Raw genomic sequence first — 15,806 nt, forward strand, 5'->3', positions numbered from 1 at the left:
TTGGGACATCCCAGACCCTGCAGCCAGCCATGCCAGAAAATGGACCTGACCACCAGCAGGCTGATAATAGATCCAGGACCCCCCAGCCCCACACCAGAACCCAGTTCCCACCCACCAGTGGGACAGCGCTAGCCCCAGGACCCTCTGGGGCTCTGCAGTCAGGTGCCTCATGACCCAGCCCCACCAACCAGCAGCCAACAGCCTCTGCACAAGACAAGGCCTGACAAAGAAACAGACTGGGGACCAGTCATGTCTACCAGACCAACCACAGTAGCCAGCTCACCACAACAGAAGGACCCATGCAGCCCACAAAGGGAGCACCCTTAGACCATATAGCTCCGGTAACTACAGGGGAGTGCACTGCTGGGACGCATAGGATGTCTCCTATACAAGGCCACTTCTCCAAGGCTGGAAACATAACCAACCTACCAAGTACATAAAAATAAAAATAGCAAGTTAGGCAAAATGAGAAAACAGAGAAATATTTTGCAAATAAAGTAACAAGATAAAATTTAGAAGAACTAAAGGAAGCAGAGATTAGCAATCTAACCAATAAAGTGGTCAAGGTAATGATCATAAAGATGTTCAAAGAACTCAGAAGAAGATTGGATGAACAGAGAGAGAAGTTAGAAGTTTGTAACAAAGAGTTAGAAAATACAAAGAAGAAAGAACAGAGGTAAATACAGTAACTGAAATAAAAAATACAACAGAAGAAATCAACAGAAGACTGCATGATATAAGCAATGGATCAGCGAGCTGGAAAACAAAGTAGTGAAAATCACTAAACCTGAATGGAAAAAGAAAAAGTAATGAAAAGAAACAAGGACAGTTTAAGAGACCTCTGCACAATGACTCACATTCACATTACAGGGGTCGCAGAAGAAGAAGAGAGAGAAAAAAAGCAGAGAATGTATGAAAGACATAATAGTTGAAAACTTGCCTAAACTGGGAAACGAAACAGACACAGACGTCCAGGTCCAGGAAGCAGAGAGAGTCCCAAATGAGACCAACCCAAAAAAGACTACAAAAAGACACATAGTAATTAAATTGGCAAAAATTAAAGATAAAGAGAACATTAAAAACAGCCAAGGAAGAAGCAACAATCTACAAAGGAACTCCCATTAGGCTATCAGCTGACTTTTCAGCAGAAACTCAGCAGGCCAAAAGGGAGTGGCATAATACATTTAAAGTAATGAAAGGGAAAAACCTACAACCAAGAAGACTCTACCCAGCAAGGCTTTCACTCAGATTTGATGGAGAGCTCAAGATTCACAGACAAGCAAAAGCCAAAAGAGCTCAGCTCGACCAACCAGCTTTACAGGAATTGTTAAAGGGACTTCTCTAAATGAAAAAGAAAGGCCACAACTAGAAACATAAAAATTACAAAAGGAAAGCCTCATTGGTAAAGGCAAATATACAATAAAGGTAGTAAGCCAACCAAGTACAAAGTTAGTAGGAAGGTTAAAAGACAAAAGTAGTAAAACCACCTACATCCACAATAACTAGTTAGGGATATACAAAACAAAAAGATGTAAAATATGATGTCAAAAACAATAAACGTGGTGGGGGGAGAAAAAATGCAGGGTTGTTAAAATGTGTTTGAACTTAAGAAATCAGCAACTTACAACAATCATATAAATATATAGAGATTGCTATATATAAACCTCATGGTAATAACCAAGCAAAAAACTACAATAGATACACAGCAGAAAAAAAAAAAAAAAGAAAGAAGGTATCCAAATACAACACTAAAGCTTGTCATCAAATTACAAGGGAAAAGAGCAAAAGAAGAAGAAAGGAACAAAAAGAACTACACAAACAACCCAAAACAGTTAACAGAATGGCAAAAATTACATAGCTATCAATAATTACTTTAAATGTAAGTGGACTAAATACTCCAAACAAGGGCAGAGAGTGGCTGAATGGATACAAAAACAAGACCCATACATACGCAGCGTACATGAAACTCACTTCAGATCTAAAGACACAGACTGGAAGTGAGGGGATGGAAAAAGGTATTCTATGCAAATGGACATGAAAGCCAGGATAGCAACACTTATATCAAACAAAATAGACTTTAACAAAGACTATAACAAGAGACAAAGAAGGAGCTTGCATAATGATCAAGGAATCAGTCCAAGAAGTAGATATAACTGTTTTAAATATATAAGCACACAACATATGAGCACCTACATACATAAAGCAAATATTAACAGACATGAAGAAACTGACAGTAACACAATAACATCAATAGTATGGAACTTTAACACCCTACTTACATGAACTGAAAATCATCCAGACAGAAAATCAATTTGGAAAAAGGGGTATAAATGACACATTAGATCAAATGCAATTCAAAGATATATAAAGAACATACCATTCAAAAACAGCCAAATACACATTCTTTACAAATGCACATGGAACTTTCTCCAGGATAAATCAAACGCTAGGCCACAAAACAAGTCTCAGTAAATTTAATAAAATCCAAATTATATCATGAATCCTTTCTGACCAGAATGCTATGAGACTAGAAATCAACTACAAGAACAATACTGCAAAAAAGCGCAAACACATGGAAGCTAAGCAATATGCTAGTAAACAACCAATGTTTACTAGCATGATTCTGAGGTCACTGAAAAAATCAAAAAATACCTGGAGACAAATGGAAACAAAAACACGACAATCCAAACTCTATAGGACAATAAAAACAAAAATAAACAAACGTGACCTAATGAAATTTAGAAGCTTTTGCACAGCAAAGGAAACCATAAACAAGACGAAAAGACAACCCTCAGAATGGGAGAAAATATTTGCAAATGAAGCAATGGACAAAGGACTAATATCCAAAATATACAAGCAGCTCATGCAGCTCAATATTAAAAAAAACAAAAAACCCAATCCAAAAATGGGCAGAAGACTAAATAGACATTTCTCCAAAGAAGATATACAGACTGCCAACAAACACATGAAAAGATGCTCAACATCATTAATCATTAGAGAAATGCAAATCAAAACTACAATGAGATATCACCTCACACCAGTCAGAATGGCCATCATCAAAAAATCTAGAAACAATAAATGCTGGAGAGGGTGTGGAGAAAAGGGAACACTCTTGCACTGCTGGTGGGAATGTGAATTGGTTCAGCCACTGTAGAGAACAGTATGGAGGTTCCTTAAAAAACTACAAATAGAACTACCATTATGACCCAGCAATCCCACTACTGGGCATATACCCTGAGAAAACCAAAATTCAAAAAGAGTCATGTACCAAAATGTTCATTGCAGCTCTATTTACAATAGCCCGGAGATGGAAACAACCTAAGTGCCCATCATCGGATGAATGGATAAAGAAGATGTGGCACATATATACAATGGAATATTACTCAGCCATAAAAAGAAACGAAATTGAGCTATTTGTAATGAGGTGGATAGACCTAGAGTCTGTCACACAGAGTGAAGTAAGTCAGAAAGAAAAAGACAAATACCATATGCTAACACATATATATGGAATTTAAGAAGAAAAAAAAAATGTCATGAAGAACCCAGGGGTAAGACAGGAATAAAGACACAGACCTACTGGAGAACGGACTTGAGGATATGGGGAGGGGGAAGGGTGAGCTGTGACAGGGCGAGAGAGAGTCATGGATATATACACACTAACAAACGTAAGGTAGATAGTTAGTGGGAAACAGCCGCATGGCACAGGGATATCGGCTCGGTGCTTTGTGACCGCCTGGAGGGGTGGGATAGGGAGGGTGGGAGGGAGGGAGACGCAAGAGGGAAGAGATATGGGAACATATGTATATGTATAACTGATTCACTTTGTTATAAAGCAGAAACTAACACACCATTGTAAAGCAATTATACCCCAATAAAGATGTTTAAAAAAAAAAAAAACTACAATGAGATATCACCTCACACCAGTCAGAATGGCCATCATAAAAAAAATCTACAAACAATAAAGGCTGGAGAGGTGTGGAGAAAAGGGAACCCTCTTGCACTGTTGGTGGGAATGTAAATTGATACAGCCACTGTGGAGAACAGTATGGAGGTTCCTTAAAAAACTAAAAATAGAACTATCACATAACCCAGCAATCCCACTACTGGGCATATACCCTGAGAAAACCATAACTCAAAAAGAGTCATGTACCACAATGTTCACTGCAGCACTATTTACAATAACCAGGACATGGAAGCAACCTAAGTGTCCATTAACAGATGAATGGATAAAGAATATGTGGCACATATATACAATGGAATATTACTCAGCCATAAAAAGAAACAAAATTGAGTTATTTGTAGTGAGGTGGATGGACCTAAAGTCTGTCATACAGAGTGAAGTCAGAAAGAAAAAAACAAATACCGTATGCTAACACATATATATGGAAACTTAAAAAAAATGGTTCTGAAGAACCTAGGGGCAGGACAGGAATAAAGACGCAGACATAGAGAATAGACTTAAGGACATGGGAGGGGGAAGGGTAAGCTGGGACAAAGTGAGGGAGTAGCACTGACATATATACACTACCAAATGTAAAACAGATAGCTAGTGGGAAGCAGCTGCATAGCACAGGGAGATCAGCTTGGTGCTTTGTGTTCACCTAGAGGGGTGGGATAGGGAGGCTGGGAGGGAGACACAAGAGGGAGAGTATATGGGGATATAAGTATACGTATAGCTGATTCACTTTGTTATACAGCAGAAACTAACACAGCAATATAAAGCAATTATACTCCAATAAATATTGTTTTAAAAAGTCCATAATGTTAAAAGTGGAAATCTCTGAGAGATGCAATATCATTTTTTTTAACATTAGGAGAAGCTTTATTTAACAAGGTATGATTTATGTTGAGACTCTATGCTGACATTATGCAATGTCATTTCTACTTTTTTTTTGTACTTGTCTTTATTAAATTGTTTACATCGAGCCTCTTTTAAAATAATAACAGAATTATTCAAAAATAAATCGCTCAAGTGAAAAACTTAACATAGGAAATTACAAATATGTCCAGGTTATGTTAAATTCTAACAAAAACAACTTAAACTGCTCAACTAAGAAATCTACAGAGAAGACATTCTATTACAAAGTTCCTAAACAGCCTATGAGAAAGATAAAAATGCTGAGACAAAGTGCTTTTTTCCTTTTTAAGATAAACAATATTATTCTTGTGTTTCTCAAAGACATCAGATTCAGCTATTTAGTCATTTACAAAACTTAACTTCCTCAACGTAGTTCCCCAGAACAGCTTTAGCTGAGTAAAATGACTTGGAGGCTACCCCTTGTTAACTCATAATTTTTTTTTTCTCCTAAAAATAAATGTGGTGAGATCTGGAAAGAGGAAAAAGCATAAATTAATACTTGCATCCATTCAGTCTACTAAAATATTTTCTTTAAATGAGTCTCAGGTATGAATAGGGAATATAGTTAATAATTACATAATATCTTTGGATGGTGACATACTGTAACTAATTGTGGTGATCATTTTAAAATGTATAAAAATACCAAATCACTACGTTAATAGGAACTAACATAGTGTTTAGGTCAATTATACTTCAAAAACAAACAAACTCATAGAAAAAGACATCAGATTTCTGGTTACCAGAGGAGGGGATGGCAGAGGGGGAGTTGGATGAAGGTAGTCAAAAGGTACAAACTTCCAAAAAAAAAAAAGTATAAACTTCCAGTTATTTAAAAAAAAAAGTTACAAATTTCCAGTTGTAAGATAAATAAGTACTAGGGATGTAATTAACATGATAAATATAATTAGCACTGCTGTATGTTATATATGAAACTTAAGAGGGTAAATCCTGAGTTCTCTTCACAAGAAAATAATTTTTTTTCTATTTCTTTAATTTTGTATCTATATGAGATGACAGATGATCACTCAACTTACTGTGATAATCATTTCATGATGTATGTAAGTCAAATCATTATGCTGTACATCTTAAACTTATACAGTGCTGTGTGTCAATTATACCTCAATAAAGCTGGAAGAAAATGTATATAATAATTTAAAAAAATCAATGAAGAAAAAAATTTTTTCTTTTTGTTTGCCAGGGAAAGGCAAGACAAACAGTACTTTTAGTTTAACTATAAAAGAAAAAAAACATACAAATGAAGAAACCACAATTCTAAACTATCCTCACCTACAAATTCCCTTTCCAAAAGCTTTCCTGATTTAAAAAAAAAAATTAAAAATGAATTAAAATTCACTAGTCTATCAATTATAAAGTGAAGAGATGATTTACCCATTATCCAGTATATTTCAATCTCCTGTGATACCTAAAATACATGGTTTGACTGCTCCAGGAAAAAAAAAAATGATACGCCAAAACTCTTGGTTATTTTATGTAGTGTTATCAGAGCCTCAGTCTAAAAAACCATCCAAATAACATTCTCCACAATTTCCAAATACTTTTTAGAAGGGATTTATGGTTTATTTCTTAAAACTTCAGAGAAATTGGTAACACTTTTTTCAAGTAGACATTCTTCACTAACGTATACTACAACAAATTTTATCATCCACCATTTCCATATTTCTGTTTGTTGTTTACATTCTGATGATTCCAGTTTTAATTTAAAAATAATAGCATTAAAGAGGAGAAAACTCTTTACCTCAGTAAACATAGATAAAGCCACTAGATGAGGTTCATTCCTCAACTTTATTGTTAATGATTTGAAGTGCAGAGTGAAGACTAAACAGAGCTGTTTTGGAAGACAGAACTACAACATTTGATATGAAAATCATCGGTTGAGACCCAAATGTCATTTTTAGAGAGTCACTTTTCTAACCACAACCACACATTAAGATAGTCGATAAATTATAAATTGATAAATGTAAACAGTACTCAAATCGATGTCCTTGAAGAGCAGATAAGGATAATCAGCCTCCCCCATACGGCAATAAATAGAATATTTTATCCACTGAGGATTTAAAGCCAGTAAAAACGGACAGAACTTTAGGGAACTGATTCTACAGAATATATCTCAGTCACGCAGCACAACCAATAAAAACACTGCAGGATTCCAGGATTTGTGTATGGTTGGGCATCTTCCCCAAATGGTATTCTGCAGCAAAAGAAATACAGATATTGATTTCGAATTTTTGATGTGCTTTTAACTATCCCATCAAATAAATTGACCTGTGAGGAAGTTTTTCATCTACTGTAACCTTTTCTACCTGTTTGCATTTTTATTAACAAATATCAATCCCGGGCTTCCCCGGTGGCGCAGTGGTTGAGAGTCCGCCTCCCGGTGCAGGGGACACGGGTTTGTGCCCTGGTCTGGGAGGATCCCACGTGCCGCGGAGCGGCTGGGCCCGTGAGCCATGGCCGCTGAGCCTGCGCGTCTGGAGCCTGTGCTCCGCGATGGGAGAGGCCACAGCAGTGAGAGGCCCGCGTACTGCAAAAAATAATAATAGTAATAAATAAAATGCTATAATAATTAAGAGAAATATTTTTCCACTTCCAATGAGAACATTCACACATGAAAAAAATCACAGGGTAACACACAGTCATAACTGGCATTCTTCAAATACAAAGAACAAGGACATACAAATAACATAAATCTTTCTATTCTGGGTGTCAATACAGGAAAACACTAGCCATATTTTTTAGGAATGAGTTAAAGTACCCTGAACAATTATGTCTATTGTTAAAGATTAATGCTTGAATTGTATCATCAGTCAAAAGAAGAGCACTGTTTAAAATGTTCACAAACATAATTGTTTTGGCTTACAAATGGAATTGTTTGATGACATTTTCCTCATCATTTCTAATTTTAAACAGTAAAAAATTATATCAATTTGAAAAAAAGAGCTACAAATTTAAAGCCTTATAAAGATAAAAACTGCATATTCTCTATCTGATATAACTATCCTAGAGCTCCCTATTACTATATATTATGATAAAGTTTTAAATGATTATGTCTACTTTAGTAGTTTTACAGATAACCGATTTTACAGAAAGAGTCTATTAAAAAGTAGTTTAGTAGGAACTTAAATATATTTTAAATTGATAACATAATCACAGAAGAAATAATTCAAATACCTTTGAACACCCGCTTTCTTTGACTATATATCTTTAGTGGGATATATTATAAGGACAGAAAGTGGCAAAGAAATCTTTACTTGGTAAATCTGTTGCAGGAGGGAGTATCAGTATAGCAATTCCAAAACTATCATATGTGTGTGTAGGGCAGATTAAATGAGTAAATATATTGATATGGTTGAGAATCAGAATTCTCCCTGTAGGAAAAGGGAGATACAAATATGAACTGAGGAAAGGTAAAGTTGAACTCTGTGATTCTGAACTTGAATTGAAGGTATCCTATAAAATCATGATTTCTTTTAAAAAATGTGTGTGTATGTGTGTAACCATTTAAAGGGCCTAGAAGCAACAACAGTAGTAGTAGTGAGTATATTCAATGCCCAAATTTTGGTTTCTAAGTACCATTTTCCACTAAAATGAACGAGGGCTCCACTGTTAAACAGTTGATTCCAAGTAGAATATACAAGGTGAGCCTGGAACACCTCATTGCACAAAGAAGTAAGAAGGTGCCCAAATACCAATGTGGACATATGCAAAGGCCACAGGAACTAGTTTGAAGGGCCTAAACAAATTTGAGATAATTCAGTCATCAAAAAGAATAATGGTAACAGATCATCACATCGGATACGTTTTTTAAAAAGGAATCCTTGGGTACACAGAGGTACTAAAATAAAAGGAGAGGGACTTCCTTGGTGTTCCAGTGGTTAAGGATCCGCCTTCCAGTGCAGGGGATGAGGGTTCGATCCCTGGTCAGGGAACTAAGATCCCATAGGCCACCAGGCAGCTAAGCCCGTGCGCTCTGGAGCCCATGCGCCACAACTAGAGAGAAGCGCACACGCCTCAACAAAGAGCCCACGCACCACAACTAAGACCCAATGCAGCCAAATAAATAAATAAATTTTTTTTGTATCTTCCTTTAAAATAAAATAAAAAGTGAGAGGAGGAATATCTCTTCTTTAAAGAAAATAGCCAGCAAACATATGTAGAAGGATTGAGAGAACTGGAAAACCATTATTTGGCAACAACCAATGCAATGATTTATTCAGGCAAGGTTTATCAATGGCTACTAAAACCACCGTATAGAAAAAAAATTGTTGGAAAACAGAATATCTAATGATAAAGTATCACCTCCACAGATTAATCGTTAAGTATAAAAGGGAAAAGACACCTTTAAAATGTAGGAATCTGGTTAACCTAAGTGATCAACCTTAACATCACCAATAAATGGACAAATTATCATTACATTACTCTTGATGTGATCAAATGGAAAGTTTACAATAACTACCATGTAACAGTCTTGGAAAAAAAACTATTTAGCCTGAAACTGTGAAGAAACAATCAAATTCATTTTGTGAGGCATTCTACAAAACAATTGGCCTAGACTTTTCAAAAATGTCAATGTCTTGAAACACCAAAAAAAAAAAAAGGAAGGGGCTTTCCTGGTGGCGCAGTCGTTGGGAGTCCTCCTGCCGATGCAGGGGACGCGGATTCGTGCCCCGGTCCAGGAAGATCCCACATACCGCGGAGCGGCTGGGCCCGTGAGCCATGGCCGCTGAGCCTGCGCGTCCGGAGCCTGTGCTCCGCAATGGGAGAGGCCACAACAGTGAGAGGCCCGCGTACCACAAAAAAAAAAAAAAAAAAAAAGTAAGGAAGATAGGAGTAAAAAGAAAAGATGAGGATTGTTCTACATAAAAGAAAACAGAGAGATATGACAACCAAATACAATTCAATGAAATCTCTTACTCAATTCAGTGTTATTTTCCTAAAAAGCTATAAGAGACATTACTGGAACATCCGGGTAAATCTGAATTTTTTCATATGGCCTATACATTAGATAATATTATCATATCAAAATTAAATTATTTGGGTATGCTAATGGCATTATGGTTATGTAGAAGGATGTCCTAGTTCCCAGGCGATGCATGATGAAGTATTTAGAAGTATCATGATGTTTCCACCTTACTTTCAAATGCTTCAGCAAGGAAAAAAAAAAGTGTACATTTGTGTGTGTGTGTTAGAGAAAAAGCAAAAAAGCAAAAGAAGCATAATGTTAACAACTAGTGAGTCTAGGTAAAGGATATACAGGTATTTGTTGTACTACTCTTTAAACTTTTTTGTATGGGTTTGAAACTTTCAAAAGAAAAAAAGTTGGGGAAAAAAGTAGGATGGAAATTAAATCGACTTTAGAGCAGCTGATAAGACTTTATAACGTTTAACTACTTCTTCACCCTATCCATAAGACCTAAAAGCCAGTACAAAGTTCAGACAGGTTGGACTAAAAATGAAAGTAATAATCCTAACAAATAATAAGTAATTATAAGCCAATCCATCATTAACTTCCAATTATAGCTGTAGACTAACCATAATCTCTGATGAGAATTCTGTGAAAGATGACATGTGCTGACTCACCTAGGACAATTATGAATACACAAAAGCTGTCTTGTATAACATTTTCTCCAAATCCAAATATGACTACCAAACGATTTTTTCCCCAATCAAGATCTATTAGTTAAAAGGAACTCTAAATTAAAATGTTGTTACAGAAGTACAGATGATCCCAGACACCACATCACTATAATAATAATAATGATAATAATAATAAACAAACTCTGTACCAGGAATTTTGTAAACCTATGCACACATACCATCTCACTTAATCCTCACAACAACTCTATAAGGCAGGTACTATTATTATCCTCATTTTATAGATTTAAAAAATAACAAAGGCTGAATAACTTTTGCAAGATCATACTGCTACTAAATAGCAAAACACACCTTGAATCCAGGCAATTTGACTCCAAGCCCAAGCTTTTTGCTCTGTACCCTCTACTGCTTTACTATGAAATGTAAAATTTAAATAATAACTGACTGTATTAATTCAATATCTACCAAAAACTACACAATGGAGTTATTTCAAAGAAAATCATAAGCATGTCTTTTTTCCCTAATACACATATTTATATTTACACATACACCAACTGAATGAAGTTAGAATTTAACCAGATGCCCAATTTACTGCCAAATCCCAAGTGCAAATAAAAATGATATAGAGCTGTATTACTCAGTTACCTATTCATATATATGGTTGAATATGTTACATATAAATTCAAAACAAATACCAACATATTTCCAAAAGCCTTCATCTAGAACCTTATCCCTGCCCACTCAAGGGAAAAAATACTGAAAAAACTTATTTCAGGTACAGCATTCCTCAAACATACTTAACTTAAACAACAACATAAAAGGAAAAAAAGAATAATTAGGACATAAACCTTGAACACTGATGCCACAGTGAAAAAATATTAAGAAACAAAGCATGTCCCCCCAAACCCAGTCATCTTACAATGTTCTCTACCTCAATGAACTGTACCACAATCCATCCAGTTACATAAGCCAAAATGGTAGTGGTGGCTGATGGCACCCTTCTCTCCCTCATTCCTCATATTCAATTCATCACCCAGTTCTACCTCCTAAACATCTCTAAAACCCATCCACTTTTACCTGTCTTCACCACCACCTTGTTTAAGATATTACCATCTCTCATCTGGCCTCTCCTCATCCACACTCTTATCTCCTCTGTAAACAGTTTTTCTTCTGTATAACATCAAGTCCTTTTTCATAGAATTTACAATAGTTGCAACTTTACATTTCTTTGATGGAATATTTGATTTATGTCTGCCTCCCCTCATAAGTTCTACGAGGTAAAGACTGCATTTACTCATCACTGTGGCCTAGAAGCGTGCCTAGTAAATAAATAAATGCTAAATGATTGAATGCATGCCAAAGATTACAAACATTTATAAACAGTCCAAAAAAATTAAGTAGTTACAAGACTCACGAACCATCATAAGGAGTACCTTATTTCATCATTTCTAGATCACACATTTTTACATTTTAAACTCTGAAACTGAATACACCTTACAGTTGACAATCTTTTTATGTTTAATGGGCAATATTTTTTTTCTTTCACGGCAGTTCATAAAATAATGGTGCACCTTGGAATAAAATAAACAAACAAATAAAAAACCCTCATCACAGGTAAATCTACAATACACCTGACCCACTCAGTTCAAACCTGGTAGTCTAGCCTCCCTTCTCCTTTGGCCACCACGCCACTCCCAACATTCAATAATTAACAGTGCTTACTGGTTCTTTCACCAACAGTTATCCAATTAATTCTTTTCTTTAAATCCCACAATAATAACACTAGATCTATCTAATTCCTCATTGCCTGGTATCTGAGCTCTTGCCACAGCTTCATTCATTTAAACATTTGTCTCAAATTCAGCCAACACTGCCCACCTATATGCAAAGAAATGAAGATACAAAGCAATCCAGTTAACTGTCCCTCCCACTAATCTCTCTCTCCTACAATTTAGAATTTTGCTCATTTTATGCCTCAAACTGGAATTACTTTCCTCCCAATTTCTACCTACCAAATTTATACTCACTATTTTAGTTCTAGATCAAATCTCATCTTCTTCATGAAATATTCCCTGGTTAATCTCTCTTTTCAACCTTAACATTCTGAAACACATAAAACCAAACACATACAGGCTATATTTTGTTTCTTGAAGGCAAGGTTTACATGTCAAACATTCTAATAGAATGTAAGCTCCCTAAGAGCAGAGACTTTTGTCTCTTGTTCACTGTTCTATTCCCAGCACCTAGAAGAGTATCTGGTACGTAATAGCTGCTTAGCAAGTATTTATTGAATTAATGCTCTTTATATATTCCAGAGTAGTGAACAAATCTTTGCAACTGTAGTAAGTGGGAAGAGTCAAGAGGAACTGGACTAAATTACTTGAATTCTTTGAGTTTCAGTTTCTTCATCTGCTAAATGTAAATAATACTCAATAGCTCAATGAGTTGGTATAATGATTTAACGCAATAATGGTTTAAAGCAGCGGTCCCCAAACTTTTTGACACCAGGAACCAGTTTCGTGGGGAGGGGAATATGGTTCAGGTGGTAATGCAAGTGATGGGAAGCCGCAGATGAAGCTTCGCTGGCCCACCACTCACCTCCTACTGGGCAGCCCCGTTCCTAACAGGCCGCAGACCAGTACCAGTCTGTGGCCCGGGGGGTGGGGACCCTTGCTTTAAAGCATCTGGTACAGAGCTGAGGGCAAGAGGATGTTCTCAATAAATGTTTTGATGATATTGTGACAAAAGTTAAATAGTAAGAAGCATTTAACAAATGCCTACTAAATGAATAAAATCTCAGGAAAAATATAAAAAATGTGAGTAATGTCTAGCCTATCATTTATCCAATAAAGAATTTCATGAGTGAATTAATTCTGAAATATTATACATTTAGCCCCACTCTTAAACGTGGCTAAAACCATTTCTGACTAATTAGGAATAACCTCATTTAGACTGGGTACATGTATTAATATTTATATTTTATTGACATAGAGATTATCTTTGACTCCTAAAGAACAATAATTTTGCTATTAGAATAGTAAAATACCCATAATAGAAGAAAGCTGCAAAGTTATTTAACTTACATGGCCCCAAGAAAGACAAGAAGTACAAAAATTTCTGTCTACAAAACATTACTGAATAGTAAACAATGCTGTTTTACCAGATCTAACAAATTATGCAGAAGGGGCTTCCCTGGTGGCGCAGTGGTTAAGAATCCGCCTGCCAATGCAAGGAACACGGGTTCGAGCCCTGGTCCGGGAAGATCCCACATGCCGCAGAGCAAATAAGCCCATGCGCCACAACTACTGAGCCTGTGCTCTAGAGCCCGCGAGCCACAACTACTGAAGCCCGTGTGCCTAGAGCCCGTGCTCTGCAACAAGAAGCCACCACAATGAAAACTCCGCGCACCGCAACAAAGAGTAGCCCCCGCTCACCACAACTAGAGAAAGCCAGCGCACAGAAACGAACACCCAACGCAGCCAAAACTAAATAAATAAAATAAATTAAATATATATAGAGAGAGAGAAATATCTCATAAATAATCACAACAAATAAACTTTTCAATATATCTGTATTCCATTTTACAGAAAAATGAGCATCAGTTAAATGGTTTTTAAACTCTTTTTACTAAACTATAAAAGTTCTTATATTGGCTACTTTTTAACTTTAAACACGTCCCAAAATTTTACAGTGAAAGAACTGATAATTAATTCAATACAGCATCAGATTATTCGACTAATTAGAAACTCTCCCTTGTTCAGGGAAGACACTTTATTTACTTGTAAATTGGTACACACACAGACTTTACCTTTCAAAAGCTTTTCTAATCCCTCTGTATACTTTCAATGACTCACAATCTAATTACAAATCATAAACAACCAAGGAGGAAAGAGCATTCCCTTGTGTCTATCTGCTATTAATTGACACAAAATCATCGCAAAAATTCTACTGGGGACATATGTTTCGAGTAGGAGAAGGGAAAAAAATCTCATCTAAGTTAATTCAGGTACAAAGAGCTGTAGGATGAGGTATTCTCCTCTAACCATAGGGTAGCAGTGAACCCCTTGTGGGAGAATAATCAATACAAAACAAAAATGTAAGCCAAATAGATCTTAAGTATAAACTTCATAAGCAGAGTCATGCTTGGCTGTTCGTCTCGTATTCACCAGTCATCATAAGAATGTGTTTGAACATCCAACCTAAAAAGCCCTGACATGTGGATGGAAGTCGAAGAGTTGAAGATAAGTAAGAAACAAATAAAGTGATTAAACGTTAATGTCGGAATGGAAAAGCATTAAGATATTCAGGCAAATGTGTTAAGAGTCTGAAGCAGTAACAAAGGCCTAAAAAGGGATAAAGGAGTTAGGAATGAGAAGATTGAGATCTTGAGAATCTGATTTGGGGGGATTTTTTTTTTCTCTTTTCTGTTCTTTTTTTAACGGAGAGAAATAGGGAAGGAGTTAAATGGCTGCAATAGCTTAGGGGACTAGCGATCGTGCCTGAAACACGTACGAAAAGCCTCTAGGAGAGGGGGAACAGCTGCCCACAGGAAGGCTTACGGTTCGTTAGCTCTGGAGACCAGGAAGGGCAAGGAGTCAGAAAACAAATTACACCAGAAACAGAGATGAGGGAAGCACCAAAACCCTCAGAGAGCCTAAACTGTTGGCTACTGGGTCTCCACTGAGGGCAGGGGCCCCCAAGAAACCCGGTCATTTGGAAGGACCAGAGACACTAAGTCCCAACCTCCTCTGAGGCTAGCGGAGTCAGAGGAACCTCAAGTCGACCCCTCACCGAAAAACCGAAAACAGAACTGGAGAAATGTAAACAATGTGCAGGAGCCACCAACCGGGAAATGTTCCAGCTCCACCAGCAGCCGCCACAAAAGCAGCAGACACACACGCAGACGCCCCGACCTCAGCGCCGCAGCTACAGGCACCTCGAGCTCCCCGGCCACCGTAGTAAGAGAAACGCCCCACCCCCTTCAAACCCAGTAGGTCAGCCACTTCCGGGGCACTAGCGCCTATTGATTGGCAGCAACAGTAGCAGCGGTCTACAGGTCCCCGGTGCGGTTACTTCATCCTTTTTTCGTCCTGTTTGCCGCCTCAGACTCTAAGTCACCAATATAGCAAGAGCTGAACCAAGAGAAAGTATCCATCTATAAGCAGTGTCTCCGATAGACAAACTACATTATTCCTGCCATGACTTCCTGCTGAACAATTGGACTTCAACTCCCAGCTTGCCGTGCAACACTCCCTCTCCTCCAGAGCGGGAACTACAAGATCCAGCATGCACTGCCCCCCTTATTCTTCACTCTGCCCCTGACACCTGCAGACCT

At 37.0% G+C, this 15,806-nt stretch overlaps 1 protein-coding gene across 6 annotated transcripts in view; it reads right to left on the minus strand.

Moving 5' to 3' along the window:
- ATG4C (autophagy related 4C cysteine peptidase) overlaps window positions 1–15,447 on the minus strand; it is a 90,699-nt gene extending 75,252 nt beyond the window's left edge. For 4 of the 6 annotated variants that reach the window (XR_004477919.2, XR_007473720.1, XM_033408972.2 and 1 more), the window contains exon 1: window positions 15,318–15,447. The gene's annotated coding sequence lies outside the window, so the exon portion shown is untranslated. Of the gene's footprint in view, window positions 1–15,262 lie in introns of all 6 variants that reach the window. The other 2 variants (XM_033408971.2, XM_033408970.2) reach the window with 2 other exon arrangements.
- Between the last annotated feature and the right edge of the window lie 359 nt (window positions 15,448–15,806).

The sequence above is a fragment of the Orcinus orca genome, chromosome 1 (assembly GCF_937001465.1).
Source record: "Orcinus orca chromosome 1, mOrcOrc1.1, whole genome shotgun sequence".
Lineage (NCBI taxonomy): Eukaryota > Metazoa > Chordata > Mammalia > Artiodactyla > Delphinidae > Orcinus > Orcinus orca.